Consider the following 15,980-nt stretch of genomic DNA (forward strand, 5'->3'; position numbering starts at 1 on the left):
AGAAGAAGTAGAAGAAGGAGAAGGAGAAGGTGAAGTCAGGAGGGTGAATCAGAAGAAGTAGAAGAAGGAGAAGGAGAAGGTGAAGTATGGAGGGTGAATCAGAAGAAGCAGAAGAAGGAGAAGGAGAAGGTGAAGTCAGGAGGGTGAATCAGAAGAAGCAGAAGAAGGAAAAGGAGAAGGTGAAGTCTGGAGGGAGAAGCAGAAGAAGAAGGAGAAGGAGAAGGTGAAGTGTGGAGGGTGAATCAGAAGAAGCAGAAGAAGGATAAGGAGAAGGTGAAGTCAGGAGTGTGAAGCAGAAGAAGTAGAAGAAGGAGAAGGAGAAGGTGAAGTCTGGAGGGTGAATCAGAAGAAGTAGAAGAAGGAGAAGGCGAAGGTGAAGTCTGGAGGGTGAATCAGAAGAAGCAGAAGAAGGAGAAGGTGAAGTCTGGAGGGTGAATCAGAAGAAGGAGAAGAAGGAGAAGGAGAAGGTGAAGTCTGGAGGGTGAATCAGAAGAAGCAGAAGAAGGAGAAGGAGAAGTTGAAGTCTGGAGGGTGAATCAGAGGAAGCAGAAGAAGGAGAAGGAGAAGGTGAAGTCTGGAGGGTGAATCAGAAAAAGCAGAAGAAGGAGAAGGAGAAGGTGAAGTCAGGAGGGTGAATCAGAAGAAGCAGAAGAAGGAGAAGGAGAAGGTGAAGCCTGGAGGGTGAATCAGAAGAAGTAGAAGATGGAGAAGGAGAAGGTGAAGTCTGGAGGGTGAATCAGAAGAAGTAGAAGAAGGAGAAGGAGAAGGTGAAGTCTGGAGGGTGAAACAGAACAAGCAGAAGAAGGAGAAGGAGAAGGTGAAGTCTGGAGGGTGAATCAGAGGAAGCAGAAGAAGGAGAAGGAGAAGGTGAAGTCAGGAGGGTGAAGCAGAAGAAGTAGAAGAAGGAGAAGGCGAAGGTGAAGTCTGGAGGGTGAATCAGAAGAAGCAGAAGAAGGAGAAGGAAAAGTGAAGTCTGGAGGGTGAAGCAGAAGAAGTAGAAGAAGGAGAAGGAGAAGATGAAGTCTGGAGGGTGAATCAGAGGACACAGAAGAAGGAGAAGGAGAAGGTGAAGTCAGGAGGGTGAAGCAGAAGAAGTAGAAGAAGGAGAAGGAGAAGGTAATGTCAGGAGGGTGAATCAGAAGATGGACAAGAAGGAGAAGGAGAAGGTGAAGTCTGGAGGGTGAATCAGAAGAAGCAGAAGAAGGAGAAGGAGAAGGTGAAGTCAGGAGGGTGAGACAGAAGAAGCACAAGAAGGAAAAGGAGAAGGTGAAGTCTGGAGGGTGAATCAGAGGAAGCAGAAGAAGGAGAAGGAGAAGGTGAAGTCAGGAGGGTGAAGCAGAAGAATTAGAAGAAGGAGAAGGAGAAGGTGAAGTCTGGAGGGTGAAGCAGAAGAAGTAGAAGAAGGAGAAGGAGAAGGTGAAGTCTGGAGGGTGAATCAGAGGAAGCAGAAGAAGGAGAAGGAGACGGTGAAGTCAGGAGGGTGAAGCAGAAGAAGTAGAAGAAGGAGAAGGAGAAGGTGAAGTCAGGAGGGTGAATCAGAAGAAGTGGAAGAAGGAGAAGGGGAAGGTGAAGTCTGGAGGGTGAATCAGAAGAAGTCGAAGAAGGAGAAGGAGAAGGTGAAGTCAGGAGGGTGAATCAGAGGAAGCAGAAGAAGGAGAAGGAGAAGGTGAAGTCTGGAGGGTGAATCAGAAGAAGTAGAAGAAGGAGAAGGAGAAGTTGAAGTCTGGAGGGTGAATCAGAAGAAGTAGAAGAAGGAGAAGGAGAAGGTGAAGTCTGGAGGGTGAATCAGAAGAAGCAGAAGAAGGAGAAGGAGATGGTGAAGTCTGCAGGGTGAATCAGAAGAAGCAGAAGAAGGAGAAGGAGAAGGTGAAGTCTGGAGGGTGAATCAGAAGAAGCAGAAGAAGGAGAAGGAGAAGGTGAAGTCTGGAGTGTGAATCAGAAAAAGGAGAAGGAGAAGGTGAAGTCTGGAGGGTGAATCAGAAGAAGCAGAAGAAGGAGAAGGGGAAGGTGAAGTCAGGAGGGTGAATCAGAAGAAGTAGAAGAAGGAGAAGGAGAAGGTGAAGTCAGGAGGGTGAATCAGAGGAAGCAGAAGAAGGAGAAGGAGAAGGTGAAGTCTGGAGGGTGAATCAGAAGAAGGAGAATAAGGAGAAGGAGAAGGTGAAGTCAGGAGGGTGAAGCAGAAGAAGCAGAAGAAGCAGAAGGAGAAGGTGAAGTCATTAGGGTGTATCAGAAGAAGCAGAAGAAGGAGAAGGAGAAGGTGATGTCTGGAGGGTGAATCAGAAGATGTAGAAGAAGGAGAAGGAGAAGGTGAAGTCTGGAGGGTGAATCAGAAGAAGCAGAAGAAGGAGAAGGAGAAGTTGAAGTCTGGAGGGTGAATCAGAAGAAGCAGAAGAAGGAGAAGGAGAAGGTGAAGTCTGGAGGGTGAATCAGAAGAAGTAGAAGAAGGAGAAGGAGAAGGTGAAATCTGGAGGGAGAAGCAGAAGAAGTAGAAGAAGGAGGAGGCGAATGTGAATTCAGGAGGGTGAATCAGAAGAAGTAGAAGAAGGAGAAGGAGAAGGTGAAGTCTGGAGGGTGAATCAGAAGAAGTAGAAGAAGGAGAAGGAGAAGGTGAAGTCTGGAGGGTGAATCAGAAGAAGCAGAAGAAGGAGAAGGAGAAGGTGAAGTCTGGAGGGTGAATCAGAAGAAGTAGAAGAAGGAGAAGGAGAAGGTGAAGTCTGGAGGGTGAATCAGAAGAAGCAGAAGAAGGTGAAGAGAAGGTGAAGTCTGGAGGGAAAAGCAGAAGAAGTAGAAGAAGGAGAAGGAGAAGGTGAAGTCTGGAGGGTGAATCAGAAGAAGCAGAAGAAGGAGAAGGAGAAGGCGAAGTCAGGAGGGTGAAGCAGAAGAAGTAGAAGAAGGAGAAGGAGAAGGTGAAGTCTGGAGGGTGAATCAGAAGAAGTAGAAGAAGGAGAAGGAGAAGGTGAAGTCTGGAGGATGAATCAGAAGAAGTAGAAGAACGAGAAGGAGAAGGTGAAGTCTGGAGGGTGAATCAGAGGAAGCAGAAGAAGGAGAAGGCGAAGGTGAAGTCTGGAGGGTGAATCAGAAGAAGCAGAAGAAGGAGAAGGAGAAGGTGAAGTCTGGAGGGTGAAGCAGAAGAAGTAGAAGAAGGAGAAGGAGAAGGTGAAGTCTGTAGGGTGAATCAGAGGAAGCAGAAGAAGGAGAAGGAGAAGGTGAAGTCAGGAGGGTGAATCAGAAGAAGTAGAAGAAGGAGAAGGAGAAGGTGAAGTCAGGAGGGTGAATCAGAAGAAGTAGAAGAAGGAGAAGGAGAAGGTGAAGTATGGAGGGTGAATCAGAAGAAGCAGAAGAAGGAGAAGTAGAAGGTGAAGTCAGGAGGGTGAATCAGAAGAAGCAGAAGAAGGAGCAGGAGAAGGTGAAGTCTGGAGGGTGAATCAGAAGAAGCAGAAGAAGGAGAAGGAGAAGGTGAAGTCAGGAGGGTGAAGCAGAAGAAGTAGAAGAAGAAGAAGGAGAAGGTGAAGTCAGGAGGGTGAATCAGAAGAAGTAGAAGAAGGAGAAGGAGAAGGTGAAGTCAGGAGGGTGAATCAGAAGAAGCAGAAGAAGGAGAAGGAGAAGGTGAAGTTTGGAGGGTGAATCAGAAGAAGCAGAAGAAGGAGAAGGAAAAGTGAAGTCTGGAGGGTGAAGCAGAAGAAGTAGAAGAAGGAGAAGGAGAAGATGAAGTCTGGAGGGTGAATCAGAGGACACAGAAGAAGGAGAAGGAGAAGGTGAAGTCAGGAGGGTGAAGCAGAAGAAGTAGAAGAAGGAGAAGGAGAAGGTAATGTCAGGAGGGTGAATCAGAAGATGGACAAGAAGGAGAAGGAGAAGGTGAAGTCTGGAGGGTGAATCAGAAGAAGCAGAAGAAGGAGAAGGAGAAGGTGAAGTCAGGAGGGTGAGACAGAAGAAGCACAAGAAGGAAAAGGAGAAGGTGAAGTCTGGAGGGTGAATCAGAGGAAGCAGAAGAAGGAGAAGGAGAAGGTGAAGTCAGGAGGGTGAAGCAGAAGAATTAGAAGAAGGAGAAGGAGAAGGTGAAGTCTGGAGGGTGAAGCAGAAGAAGTAGAAGAAGGAGAAGGTGAAGTCTGGAGGGTGAATCAGAGGAAGCAGAAGAAGGAGAAGGAGACGGTGAAGTCAGGAGGGTGAAGCAGAAGAAGTAGAAGAAGGAGAAGGAGAAGGTGAAGTCAGGAGGGTGAATCAGAAGAAGTGGAAGAAGGAGAAGGAGAAGGTGAAGTCTGGAGGGTGAATCAGAAGAAGTCGAAGAAGGAGAAGGAGAAGGTGAAGTCAGGAGGGTGAATCAGAGGAAGCAGAAGAAGGAGAAGGAGAAGGTGAAGTCTGGAGGGTGAATCAGAAGAAGTAGAAGAAGGAAAAGGAGAAGTTGAAGTCTGGAGGGTGAATCAGAAGAAGTAGAAGAAGGAGAAGGAGAAGGTGAAGTCTGGAGGGTGAATCAGAAGAAGCAGAAGAAGGAGAAGGAGATGGTGAAGTCTGCAGGGTGAATCAGAAGAAGCAGAAGAAGGAGAAGGAGAAGGTGAAGTCTGGAGGGTGAATCAGAAGAAGCAGAAGAAGGAGAAGGAGAAGGTGAAGTCTGGAGTGTGAATCAGAAAAAGGAGAAGGAGAAGGTGAAGTCTGGAGGGTGAATCAGAAGAAGCAGAAGAAGGAGAAGGGGAAGGTGAAGTCAGGAGGGTGAATCAGAAGAAGTAGAAGAAGGAGAAGGAGAAGGTGAAGTCAGGAGGGTGAATCAGAGGAAGCAGAAGAAGGAGAAGGAGAAGGTGAAGTCTGGAGGGTGAATCAGAAGAAGGAGAATAAGGAGAAGGAGAAGGTGAAGTCAGGAGGGTGAAGCAGAAGAAGCAGAAGAAGCAGAAGGAGAAGGTGAAGTCATTAGGGTGAATCAGAAGAAGCAGAAGAAGGAGAAGGAGAAGGTGATGTCTGGAGGGTGAATCAGAAGATGTAGAAGAAGGAGAAGGAGAAGGTGAAGTCTGGAGGGTGAATCAGAAGAAGCAGAAGAAGGAGAAGGAGAAGTTGAAGTCTGGAGGGTGAATCAGAAGAAGCAGAAGAAGGAGAAGGAGAAGATGAAGTCTGGAGGGTGAATCAGAAGAAGTAGAAGAAGGAGAAGGAGAAGGTGAAGTCTGGAGGGAGAAGCAGAAGAAGTAGAAGAAGGAGGAGGCGAATGTGAATTCAGGAGGGTGAATCAGAAGAAGTAGAAGAAGGAGAAGGAGAAGGTGAAGTCTGGAGGGTGAATCAGAAGAAGTAGAAGAAGGAGAAGGAGAAGGTGAAGTCTGGAGGGTGAATCAGAAGAAGCAGAAGAAGGAGAAGGAGAAGGTGAAGTCTGGAGGGTGAATCAGAAGAAGTAGAAGAAGGAGAAGGAGAAGGTGAAGTCTGGAGGGTGAATCAGAAGAAGCAGAAGAAGGTGAAGAGAAGGTGAAGTCTGGAGGGAAAAGCAGAAGAAGTAGAAGAAGGAGAAGGAGAAGGTGAAGTCTGGAGGGTGAATCAGAAGAAGCAGAAGAAGGAGAAGGAGAAGGCGAAGTCAGGAGGGTGAAGCAGAAGAAGTAGAAGAAGGAGAAGGAGAAGGTGAAGTCAGGAGGGTGAATCAGAAGAAGTAGAAGAAGGAGAAGGGGAAGGTGAAGTCAGGAGGGTGAATCAGAAGAAGCAGAAGAAGGAGAAGGAGAATGTGAAGTCTGGAGGGTGCATCAGAAGAAGTAGAAGAAGGAGAAGGAGAAGGTGAAGTCTGGAGGATGAATCAGAAGAAGTAGAAGAACGAGAAGGAGAAGGTGAAGTCTGGAGGGTGAATCAGAGGAAGCAGAAGAAGGAGAAGGCGAAGGTGAAGTCTGGAGGGTGAATCAGAAGAAGCAGAAGAAGGAGAAGGAGAAGGTGAAGTCTGGAGGGTGAAGCAGAAGAAGTAGAAGAAGGAGAAGGAGAAGGTGAAGTCTGTAGGGTGAATCAGAGGAAGCAGAAGAAGGAGAAGGAGAAGGTGAAGTCAGGAGGGTGAATCAGAAGAAGTAGAAGAAGGAGAAGGAGAAGGTGAAGTCAGGAGGGTGAATCAGAAGAAGTAGAAGAAGGAGAAGGAGAAGGTGAAGTATGGAGGGTGAATCAGAAGAAGCAGAAGAAGGAGAAGTAGAAGGTGAAGTCAGGAGGGTGAATCAGAAGAAGCAGAAGAAGGAGCAGGAGAAGGTGAAGTCTGGAGGGTGAATCAGAAGAAGCAGAAGAAGGAGAAGGAGAAGGTGAAGTCAGGAGGGTGAAGCAGAAGAAGTAGAAGAAGAAGAAGGAGAAGGTGAAGTCAGGAGGGTGAATCAGAAGAAGTAGAAGAAGGAGAAGGAGAAGGTGAAGTCAGGAGGGTGAATCAGAAGAAGCAGAAGAAGGAGAAGGAGAAGGTGAAGTTTGGAGGGTGAATCAGAAGAAGTAGAAGAAGGAGAAGGAGAATGTGAAGTCAGGAGGGTGAATCAGAAGAAGTAGAAGAAGGAGAAGGAGAAGGTGAAGTATGGAAGGTTGAATCAGAAGAAGCAGAAGAAGGAGAAGGAGAAGGTGAAGTCAGGAGGGTGAATCAGAAGAAGCAGAAGAAGGAGAAGGAGAAGGTGAAGTCTGGAGGGAGAAGCAGAAGAAGTAGAAGAAGGAGAAGGAGAAGGTGAAGTCTGGAGGGTGAATAAGAAGAAGCAGAAGAAGGAGAAGGAGAAGGTGAAGTCAGGAGTGTGAAGCAGAAGAAGCAGAAGGAGAAGGTGAAGTCTGGAGGGTGAATCAGAAGAAGTTGAAGAAGGAGAAGGCGAAGGTGAAGTCTGGAGGGTGAATCAGAAGAACCAGAAGAAGGAGAAGGTGAAGTCTGGAGTGTGAATCAGAAGAAGTAGAAGAAGGAGAAGGAGAAGGTGAAGTCTGGAGGGTGAATCAGAAGAAGCAGAAGAAGGAGAAGGAGAAGGTGAAGTCTGGAGGGAGAAGCAGAAGAAGTAGAAGAAGGAGAAGGAGAAGGTGAAGTCTGGAGGGTGAATCAGAAGAAGCAGAAGAAGGAGAAGGAGAAGGCGAAGTCAGGAGGGTGAAGCAGAAGAAGTAGAAGAAGGAGAAGGAGAAGGTGAAGTCAGGAGGGCGAATCAGAAGAAGTAGAAGAAGGAGAAGGAGAAGGTGAAGTCAGGAGGGTGAATCAGAAGAAGCAGAAGAAGGAGAAGGAGATGGTGAAGTCTGGAGGGTGAATCAGAAGAAGTAGAAGAAGGAGAAGGAGAAGGTGAAGTCTGGAGGGTGAATCAGAAGAAGTAGAAGAAGGAGAAGGAGAAGGTGAAGTATTTAGGGTGAATCAGAGGAAGCAGAAGAAGGAGAAGGTGAAGTTGAAGTCTGGAGGGTGAATCAGAAGAAGCAGAAGAAGGAGAAGGAGAAGGTGAAGTCTGGAGGGTGAAGCAGAAGAAGTAGAAGAAGGAGAAGGAGAAGGTGAAGTCTTTAGGGTGAATCAGAGGAAGCAGAAGAAGGAGAAGGTGAAGGTGAAGTCAGGAGGGTGAATCAGAAGAAGTAGAAGAAGGAGAAGGAAAGGTGAAGTCAGGAGGGTGAATCAGAAGAAGTCGAAGAAGGAGAAGGAGAAGGTGAAGTATGGAGGGTGAATCAGAAGAAGCAGAAGAAGGAGAAGGAGAAGGTGAAGTCAGGAGGGTGAATCAGAAGAAGCAGAAGAAGGAGAAGGAGATGGTGAAGTCTGGAGGGTGAATCAGAAGAAGCAGAAGAAGGAGAAGGGGAAGGTGAAGTCAGGAGGGTGAATCAGAAGAAGTAGAAGAAGGAGAAGGAGAAGGTGAAGTCAGGAGGGTGAATCAGAGGAAGCAGAAGAAGGAGAAGGAGAAGGTGAAGTCTGGAGGGTGAATCAGAAGAAGGAGAATAAGGAGAAGGAGAAGGTGAAGTCAGGAGGGTGAAGCAGAAGAAGCAGAAGAAGCAGAAGGAGAAGGTGAAGTCATTAGGGTGAATCAGAAGAAGCAGAAGAAGGAGAAGGAGAAGGTGATGTCTGGAGGGTGAATCAGAAGATGTAGAAGAAGGAGAAGGAGAAGGTGAAGTCTGGAGGGTGAATCAGAAGAAGCAGAAGAAGGAGAAGGAGAAGTTGAAGTCTGGAGGGTGAATCAGAAGAAGCAGAAGAAGGAGAAGGAGAAGGTGAAGTCTGGAGGGTGAATCAGAAGAAGTAGAAGAAGGAGAAGGAGAAGGTGAAGTCTGGAGGGAGAAGCAGAAGAAGTAGAAGAAGGAGGAGGCGAATGTGAATTCAGGAGGGTGAATCAGAAGAAGTAGAAGAAGGAGAAGGAGAAGGTGAAGTCTGGAGGGTGAATCAGAAGAAGTAGAAGAAGGAGAAGGAGAAGGTGAAGTCTGGAGGGTGAATCAGAAGAAGCAGAAGAAGGAGAAGGAGAAGGTGAAGTCTGGAGGGTGAATCAGAAGAAGTAGAAGAAGGAGAAGGAGAAGGTGAAGTCTGGAGGGTGAATCAGAAGAAGCAGAAGAAGGTGAAGAGAAGGTGAAGTCTGGAGGGAAAAGCAGAAGAAGTAGAAGAAGGAGAAGGAGAAGGTGAAGTCTGGAGGGTGAATCAGAAGAAGCAGAAGAAGGAGAAGGAGAAGGCGAAGTCAGGAGGGTGAAGCAGAAGAAGTAGAAGAAGGAGAAGGAGAAGGTGAAGTCAGGAGGGTGAATCAGAAGAAGTAGAAGAAGGAGAAGGGGAAGGTGAAGTCAGGAGGGTGAATCAGAAGAAGCAGAAGAAGGAGAAGGAGAATGTGAAGTCTGGAGGGTGAATCAGAAGAAGTAGAAGAAGGAGAAGGAGAAGGTGAAGTCTGGAGGATGAATCAGAAGAAGTAGAAGAACGAGAAGGAGAAGGTGAAGTCTGGAGGGTGAATCAGAGGAAGCAGAAGAAGGAGAAGGCGAAGGTGAAGTCTGGAGGGTGAATCAGAAGAAGCAGAAGAAGGAGAAGGAGAAGGTGAAGTCTGGAGGGTGAAGCAGAAGAAGTAGAAGAAGGAGAAGGAGAAGGTGAAGTCTGTAGGGTGAATCAGAGGAAGCAGAAGAAGGAGAAGGAGAAGGTGAAGTCAGGAGGGTGAATCAGAAGAAGTAGAAGAAGGAGAAGGAGAAGGTGAACTCAGGAGGGTGAATCAGAAGAAGTAGAAGAAGGAGAAGGAGAAGGTGAAGTATGGAGGGTGAATCAGAAGAAGCAGAAGAAGGAGAAGTAGAAGGTGAAGTCAGGAGGGTGAATCAGAAGAAGCAGAAGAAGGAGCAGGAGAAGGTGAAGTCTGGAGGGTGAATCAGAAGAAGCAGAAGAAGGAGAAGGAGAAGGTGAAGTCAGGAGGGTGAAGCAGAAGAAGTAGAAGAAGAAGAAGGAGAAGGTGAAGTCAGGAGGGTGAATCAGAAGAAGTAGAAGAAGGAGAAGGAGAAGGTGAAGTCAGGAGGGTGAATCAGAAGAAGCAGAAGAAGGAGAAGGAGAAGGTGAAGTTTGGAGGGTGAATCAGAAGAAGTAGAAGAAGGAGAAGGAGAATGTGAAGTCAGGAGGGTGAATCAGAAGAAGTAGAAGAAGGAGAAGGAGAAGGTGAAGTATGGAAGGTTGAATCAGAAGAAGCAGAAGAAGGAGAAGGAGAAGGTGAAGTCAGGAGGGTGAATCAGAAGAAGCAGAAGAAGGAGAAGGAGAAGGTGAAGTCTGGAGGGAGAAGCAGAAGAAGTAGAAGAAGGAGAAGGAGAAGGTGAAGTCTGGAGGGTGAATAAGAAGAAGCAGAAGAAGGAGAAGGAGAAGGTGAAGTCAGGAGTGTGAAGCAGAAGAAGCAGAAGGAGAAGGTGAAGTCTGGAGGGTGAATCAGAAGAAGTTGAAGAAGGAGAAGGCGAAGGTGAAGTCTGGAGGGTGAATCAGAAGAACCAGAAGAAGGAGAAGGTGAAGTCTGGAGTGTGAATCAGAAGAAGTAGAAGAAGGAGAAGGAGAAGGTGAAGTCTGGAGGGTGAATCAGAAGAAGCAGAAGAAGGAGAAGGAGAAGGTGAAGTCTGGAGGGAGAAGCAGAAGAAGTAGAAGAAGGAGAAGGAGAAGGTGAAGTCTGGAGGGTGAATCAGAAGAAGCAGAAGAAGGAGAAGGAGAAGGCGAAGTCAGGAGGGTGAAGCAGAAGAAGTAGAAGAAGGAGAAGGAGAAGGTGAAGTCAGGAGGGCGAATCAGAAGAAGTAGAAGAAGGAGAAGGAGAAGGTGAAGTCAGGAGGGTGAATCAGAAGAAGCAGAAGAAGGAGAAGGAGATGGTGAAGTCTGGAGGGTGAATCAGAAGAAGTAGAAGAAGGAGAAGGAGAAGGTGAAGTCTGGAGGGTGAATCAGAAGAAGTAGAAGAAGGAGAAGGAGAAGGTGAAGTATGGAGGGTGAATCAGAGGAAGCAGAAGAAGGAGAAGGTGAAGTTGAAGTCTGGAGGGTGAATCAGAAGAAGCAGAAGAAGGAGAAGGAGAAGGTGAAGTCTGGAGGGTGAAGCAGAAGAAGTAGAAGAAGGAGAAGGAGAAGGTGAAGTCTTTAGGGTGAATCAGAGGAAGCAGAAGAAGGAGAAGGTGAAGGTGAAGTCAGGAGGGTGAATCAGAAGAAGTAGAAGAAGGAGAAGGAAAGGTGAAGTCAGGAGGGTGAATCAGAAGAAGTCGAAGAAGGAGAAGGAGAAGGTGAAGTATGGAGGGTGAATCAGAAGAAGCAGAAGAAGGAGAAGGAGAAGGTGAAGTCAGGAGGGTGAATCAGAAGAAGCAGAAGAAGGAGAAGGAGAAGGTGAAGTCTGGAGGGAGATGCAGAAGAAGTAGAAGAAGGAGAAGCAGAAGGTGAAGTCTGGAGGGTGAATCAGAAGAAGCAGAAGAAGGAGAAGGAGAAGGTAAAGTCAGGAGGGTGAAGCAGAAGAAGTAGAAGAAGAAGAAGGAGAAGGTGAAGTCAGGAGGGTGAATCACAAGAAGTAGAAGAAGGAGAAGGAGAAGAAGAAGTCAGGAGGGTGAAGCAGAAGAAGCAGAAGAAGGAGAAGGAGAAGGTGAAGTCTGGAGGGTGAATCAGAAGAAGTAGAAGAAGGAGAAGGAGAATTTGAAGTCAGGAGGGTGAATCAGAAGAAGTAGAAGAAGGAGAAGGAGAAGGTGAAGTATGGAGGGTGAATCAGAAGAAGCAGAAGAAGGAGAAGGAGAAGGTGAAGTCAGGAGGGTGAATCAGAAGAAGCAGAAGAAGGAGAAGGAGAAGGTGAAGTCTGGAGTGTGAAGCAGAAGAAGTAGAAGAAGGAGAAGGAGAAGGTGAAGTCTGGAGGGTGAATCAGAAGTAGCAGAAGAAGGAGAAGGAGAAGGTGAAGTCTGGAGGGTGAATCAGAAGAACCAGAAGAAGGAGAAGTAGAAGGTGAAGTCTGAATGGTGTATCAGAAGAAGTCGAAGAAGGAGAAGGAGAAGGTGAAGTCAGGAGGGTGAATCAGAGGAAGCAGAAGAAGGAGAAGGAGAAGGTGAAGTCTGGAGGATGAATCAGAAGAGGTAGAAGAAGGAGAAGGAGAAGGTGAAGTCTGGAGGGTGAATCAGAAGAAGTAGAGGAAGGAGAAGGAGAAGGTGAAGTCTGGAGGGTGAATCAGAAGAAGCAGAAGAAGGAGAAGGAGATGGTGAAGTCTGCAGGGTGAATCAGAAGAAGCAGAAGAAGGAGAAGGAGAAGGTGAAGTCTGGAGGGTGAATCAGAAGAAGCAGAAGAAGGAGAAGGAGAGGTGAAGTCCGGAGGGTGAATCAGAAGAAGCAGAAGAAGGAGAAGGAGAAGGTGAAGTCTGGAGTGTGAATCAGAAGAAGGAGAAGGAGAAGGTGAAGTCTGGAGGGTGAATCAGAAGAAGCAGAAGAAGGAGAAGGAGAAGGTGAAGTCAGGAGGGTGAATTAGAAGAAGTAGAAGAAGGAAAAGGAGAAGGTGAAGTCAGGAGGGTGAATCAGAGGAAGCAGAAGAAGGAGAAGGAGAAGGTGAAGTCTGGAGGGTGAATCAGAAGAAGGAGAAGAAGGAGAAGGAGAAGGTGAAGTCTGGAGGGTGAATCAGAAGAAGTAGAAGAAGGAGAAGGCGACGGTGAAGTCAGGAGGGTGAAGCAGAAGAAGCAGAAGAAGCAGAAGGAGAAGGTGAAGTCAGGAGGGTGAAGCAGAAGAAGTAGAAGAAGGAGAAGGAGAAGGTGAAGTCAGGAGGGTGAATCAGAAGAAGTAGAAGAAGGAGAAGGCGAAGGTGAAGACTGGAGGGTGAATCAGAAGAAGCAGAAGAAGGAGAAGGAGAAGGTGAAGTCTGGAGGGTGAATCAGAGGGAGCAGAAGAAGGAGAAGGAGAAGGTGAAGTCAGGAGGGTGAAGCAGAAGAAGTAGAAGAAGGAGAAGGAGAAGGTGAAGTCAGGAGGGTGAATCAGAAGAAGTAGAAGAAGGAGAAGGCGAAGGTGAAGACTGGAGGGTGAATCGGAAGAAGCAGAAGATGGAGAAGGAGAAGGTACATTCTGGAGGGTGAATCAGAAGAGGTAGAAGAAGGAGAAGGAGAAGGTGAAGTCTGGAGGGTGAATCAGAAGAAGCAGAAGAAGGAGAAGGAGAAGGTGAAGCCTGGAGGGTGAATCAGAGGAAGCAGAAGAAGGAGAAGGAGAAGGTGAAGTCTGGAGGGTGAATCAGAAGACGTAGAAGAAGGAGAAGGAGAAGGTGAAGTCTGGAGGGTGAATCAGAGGAAGCAGAAGATGGAGAAGGCGAAGGTGAAGTCCGGAGGGTGAATCAGAAGAAGCAGAAGAAGGAGAAGGAAAAGGTGAAGTCTGGAGGGTGAAGCAGAAGAAGTAGAAGAAGGAGAAGGAGAAGATGAAGTCTGGAGGGTGAATCAGAGGACACAGAAGAAGGAGAAGGAGAAGGTGAAGTCAGGAGGGTGAAGCAGAAGAAGTAGAAGAAGGAGAAGGAGAAGGTAAAGTCAGGAGGGTGAATCAGAAGAAGTAGAAGAAGGAGAAGGAGAAGGTGAAGTCTGGAGGGTGAATCAGAAGAAGCAGAAAAAGGAGAAGGAGAAGGTGAAGTCAGGAGGGTGAGTCAGAAGAAGCACAAGAAGGAGAAGGAGAAGGTGAAGTCAGGAGGGTGAATCAGAAGAAGCAGAAGGAGGAGAAGGAGAAGGTGAAGTCTGGAGGGAGAAGCAGAAGAAGGAGAAGAAGGAGAAGGAGAAGGTGAAGTCTGGAGGGTGAATCAGAAGAAGCAGAAGAAGGAGAAGGAGAAGGTGAAGTCAGGAGGGTGAAGCAGAAGAAGTAGAAGAAGGAGAAGGAGAAGGTGAAGTCAGGAGGGTGAATCAGAAGAAGTAGAAGACGGAGAAGGTGAAGGTGAAGTCAGGAGGGTGAATCAGAAGAAGTAGAAGAAGGAGAAGGAAAGGTGAAGTCAGGAGGGTGAATCAGAAGAAGTCGAAGAAGGAGAAGGAGAAGGTGAAGTATGGAGGGTGAATCAGAAGAAGCAGAAGAAGGAGAAGGAGAAGGTGAAGTCAGGAGGGTGAATCAGAAGAAGCAGAAGAAGGAGAAGGAGAAGGTGAAGTCAGGAGGGTGAATCAGAAGAAGCAGAAGAAGGAGAAGGAGAAGGTGAAGTCTGGAGGGAGATGCAGAAGAAGTAGAAGAAGGAGAAGCAGAAGGTGAAGTCTGGAGGGTGAATCAGAAGAAGCAGAAGAAGGAGAAGGAGAAGGTAAAGTCAGGAGGGTGAAGCAGAAGAAGTAGAAGAAGAAGAAGGAGAAGGTGAAGTCAGGAGGGTGAATCACAAGAAGTAGAAGAAGGAGAAGGAGAAGAAGAAGTCAGGAGGGTGAAGCAGAAGAAGCAGAAGAAGGAGAAGGAGAAGGTGAAGTCTGGAGGGTGAATCAGAAGAAGTAGAAGAAGGAGAAGGAGAATTTGAAGTCAGGAGGGTGAATCAGAAGAAGTAGAAGAAGGAGAAGGAGAAGGTGAAGTATGGAGGGTGAATCAGAAGAAGCAGAAGAAGGAGAAGGAGAAGGTGAAGTCAGGAGGGTGAATCAGAAGAAGCAGAAGAAGGAGAAGGAGAAGCTGAAGTCTGGAGTGTGAAGCAGAAGAAGTAGAAGAAGGAGAAGGAGAAGGTGAAGTCTGGAGGGTGAATCAGAAGAAGCAGAAGAAGGAGAAGGAGAAGGTGAAGTCTGGAGGGTGAATCAGAAGAACCAGAAGAAGGAGAAGTAGAAGGTGAAGTCTGAATGGTGTATCAGAAGAAGTCGAAGAAGGAGAAGGAGAAGGTGAAGTCAGGAGGGTGAATCAGAGGAAGCAGAAGAAGGAGAAGGAGAAGGTGAAGTCTGGAGGATGAATCAGAAGAGGTAGAAGAAGGAGAAGGAGAAGGTGAAGTCTGGAGGGTGAATCAGAAGAAGTAGAGGAAGGAGAAGGAGAAGGTGAAGTCTGGAGGGTGAATCAGAAGAAGCAGAAGAAGGAGAAGGAGATGGTGAAGTCTGCAGGGTGAATCAGAAGAAGCAGAAGAAGGAGAAGGAGAAGGTGAAGTCTGGAGGGTGAATCAGAAGAAGCAGAAGAAGGAGAAGGAGAGGTGAAGTCTGGAGGGTGAATCAGAAGAAGCAGAAGAAGGAGAAGGAGAAGGTGAAGTCTGGAGTGTGAATCAGAAGAAGGAGAAGGAGAAGGTGAAGTCTGGAGGGTGAATCAGAAGAAGCAGAAGAAGGAGAAGGAGAAGGTGAAGTCAGGAGGGTGAATTAGAAGAAGTAGAAGAAGGAAAAGGAGAAGGTGAAGTCAGGAGGGTGAATCAGAGGAAGCAGAAGAAGGAGAAGGAGAAGGTGAAGTCTGGAGGGTGAATCAGAAGAAGGAGAAGAAGGAGAAGGAGAAGGTGAAGTCTGGAGGGTGAATCAGAAGAAGTAGAAGAAGGAGAAGGCGACGGTGAAGTCAGGAGGGTGAAGCAGAAGAAGCAGAAGAAGCAGAAGGAGAAGGTGAAGTCAGGAGGGTGAATCAGAAGAAGCAGAAGAAGGAGAAGGAGAAGGTGAAGTCAGGAGGGTGAAGCAGAAGAAGTAGAAGAAGGAGAAGGAGAAGGTGAAGTCAGGAGGGTGAATCAGAAGAAGTAGAAGAAGGAGAAGGCGAAGGTGAAGACTGGAGGGTGAATCAGAAGAAGCAGAAGAAGGAGAAGGAGAAGGTGAAGTCTGGAGGGTGAATCAGAGGGAGCAGAAGAAGGAGAAGGAGAAGGTGAAGTCAGGAGGGTGAAGCAGAAGAAGTAGAAGAAGGAGAAGGAGAAGGTGAAGTCAGGAGGGTGAATCAGAAGAAGTAGAAGAAGGAGAAGGCGAAGGTGAAGACTGGAGGGTGAATCGGAAGAAGCAGAAGATGGAGAAGGAGAAGGTACATTCTGGAGGGTGAATCAGAAGAGGTAGAAGAAGGAGAAGGAGAAGGTGAAGTCTGGAGGGTGAATCAGAAGAAGCAGAAGAAGGAGAAGGAGAAGGTGAAGCCTGGAGGGTGAATCAGAGGAAGCAGAAGAAGGAGAAGGAGAAGGTGAAGTCTGGAGGGTGAATCAGAAGACGTAGAAGAAGGAGAAGGAGAAGGTGAAGTCTGGAGGGTGAATCAGAGGAAGCAGAAGATGGAGAAGGCGAAGGTGAAGTCCGGAGGGTGAATCAGAAGAAGCAGAAGAAGGAGAAGGAAAAGGTGAAGTCTGGAGGGTGAAGCAGAAGAAGTAGAAGAAGGAGAAGGAGAAGATGAAGTCTGGAGGGTGAATCAGAGGACACAGAAGAAGGAGAAGGAGAAGGTGAAGTCAGGAGGGTGAAGCAGAAGAAGTAGAAGAAGGAGAAGGAGAAGGTAAAGTCAGGAGGGTGAATCAGAAGAAGTAGAAGAAGGAGAAGGAGAAGGTGAAGTCTGGAGGGTGAATCAGAAGAAGCAGAAAAAGGAGAAGGAGAAGGTGAAGTCAGGAGGGTGAGTCAGAAGAAGCACAAGAAGGAGAAGGAGAAGGTGAAGTCAGGAGGGTGAATCAGAAGAAGCAGAAGGAGGAGAAGGAGAAGGTGAAGTCTGGAGGGAGAAGCAGAAGAAGGAGAAGAAGGAGAAGGAGAAGGTGAAGTCTGGAGGGTGAATCAGAAGAAGCAGAAGAAGGAGAA

This window comes from Somniosus microcephalus, unplaced genomic scaffold, assembly GCF_052327205.1.
Source record: "Somniosus microcephalus isolate GS21.2 unplaced genomic scaffold, FLI_Smic_1.0 scaffold350, whole genome shotgun sequence".
Classification (NCBI taxonomy): domain Eukaryota; kingdom Metazoa; phylum Chordata; class Chondrichthyes; order Squaliformes; family Somniosidae; genus Somniosus; species Somniosus microcephalus.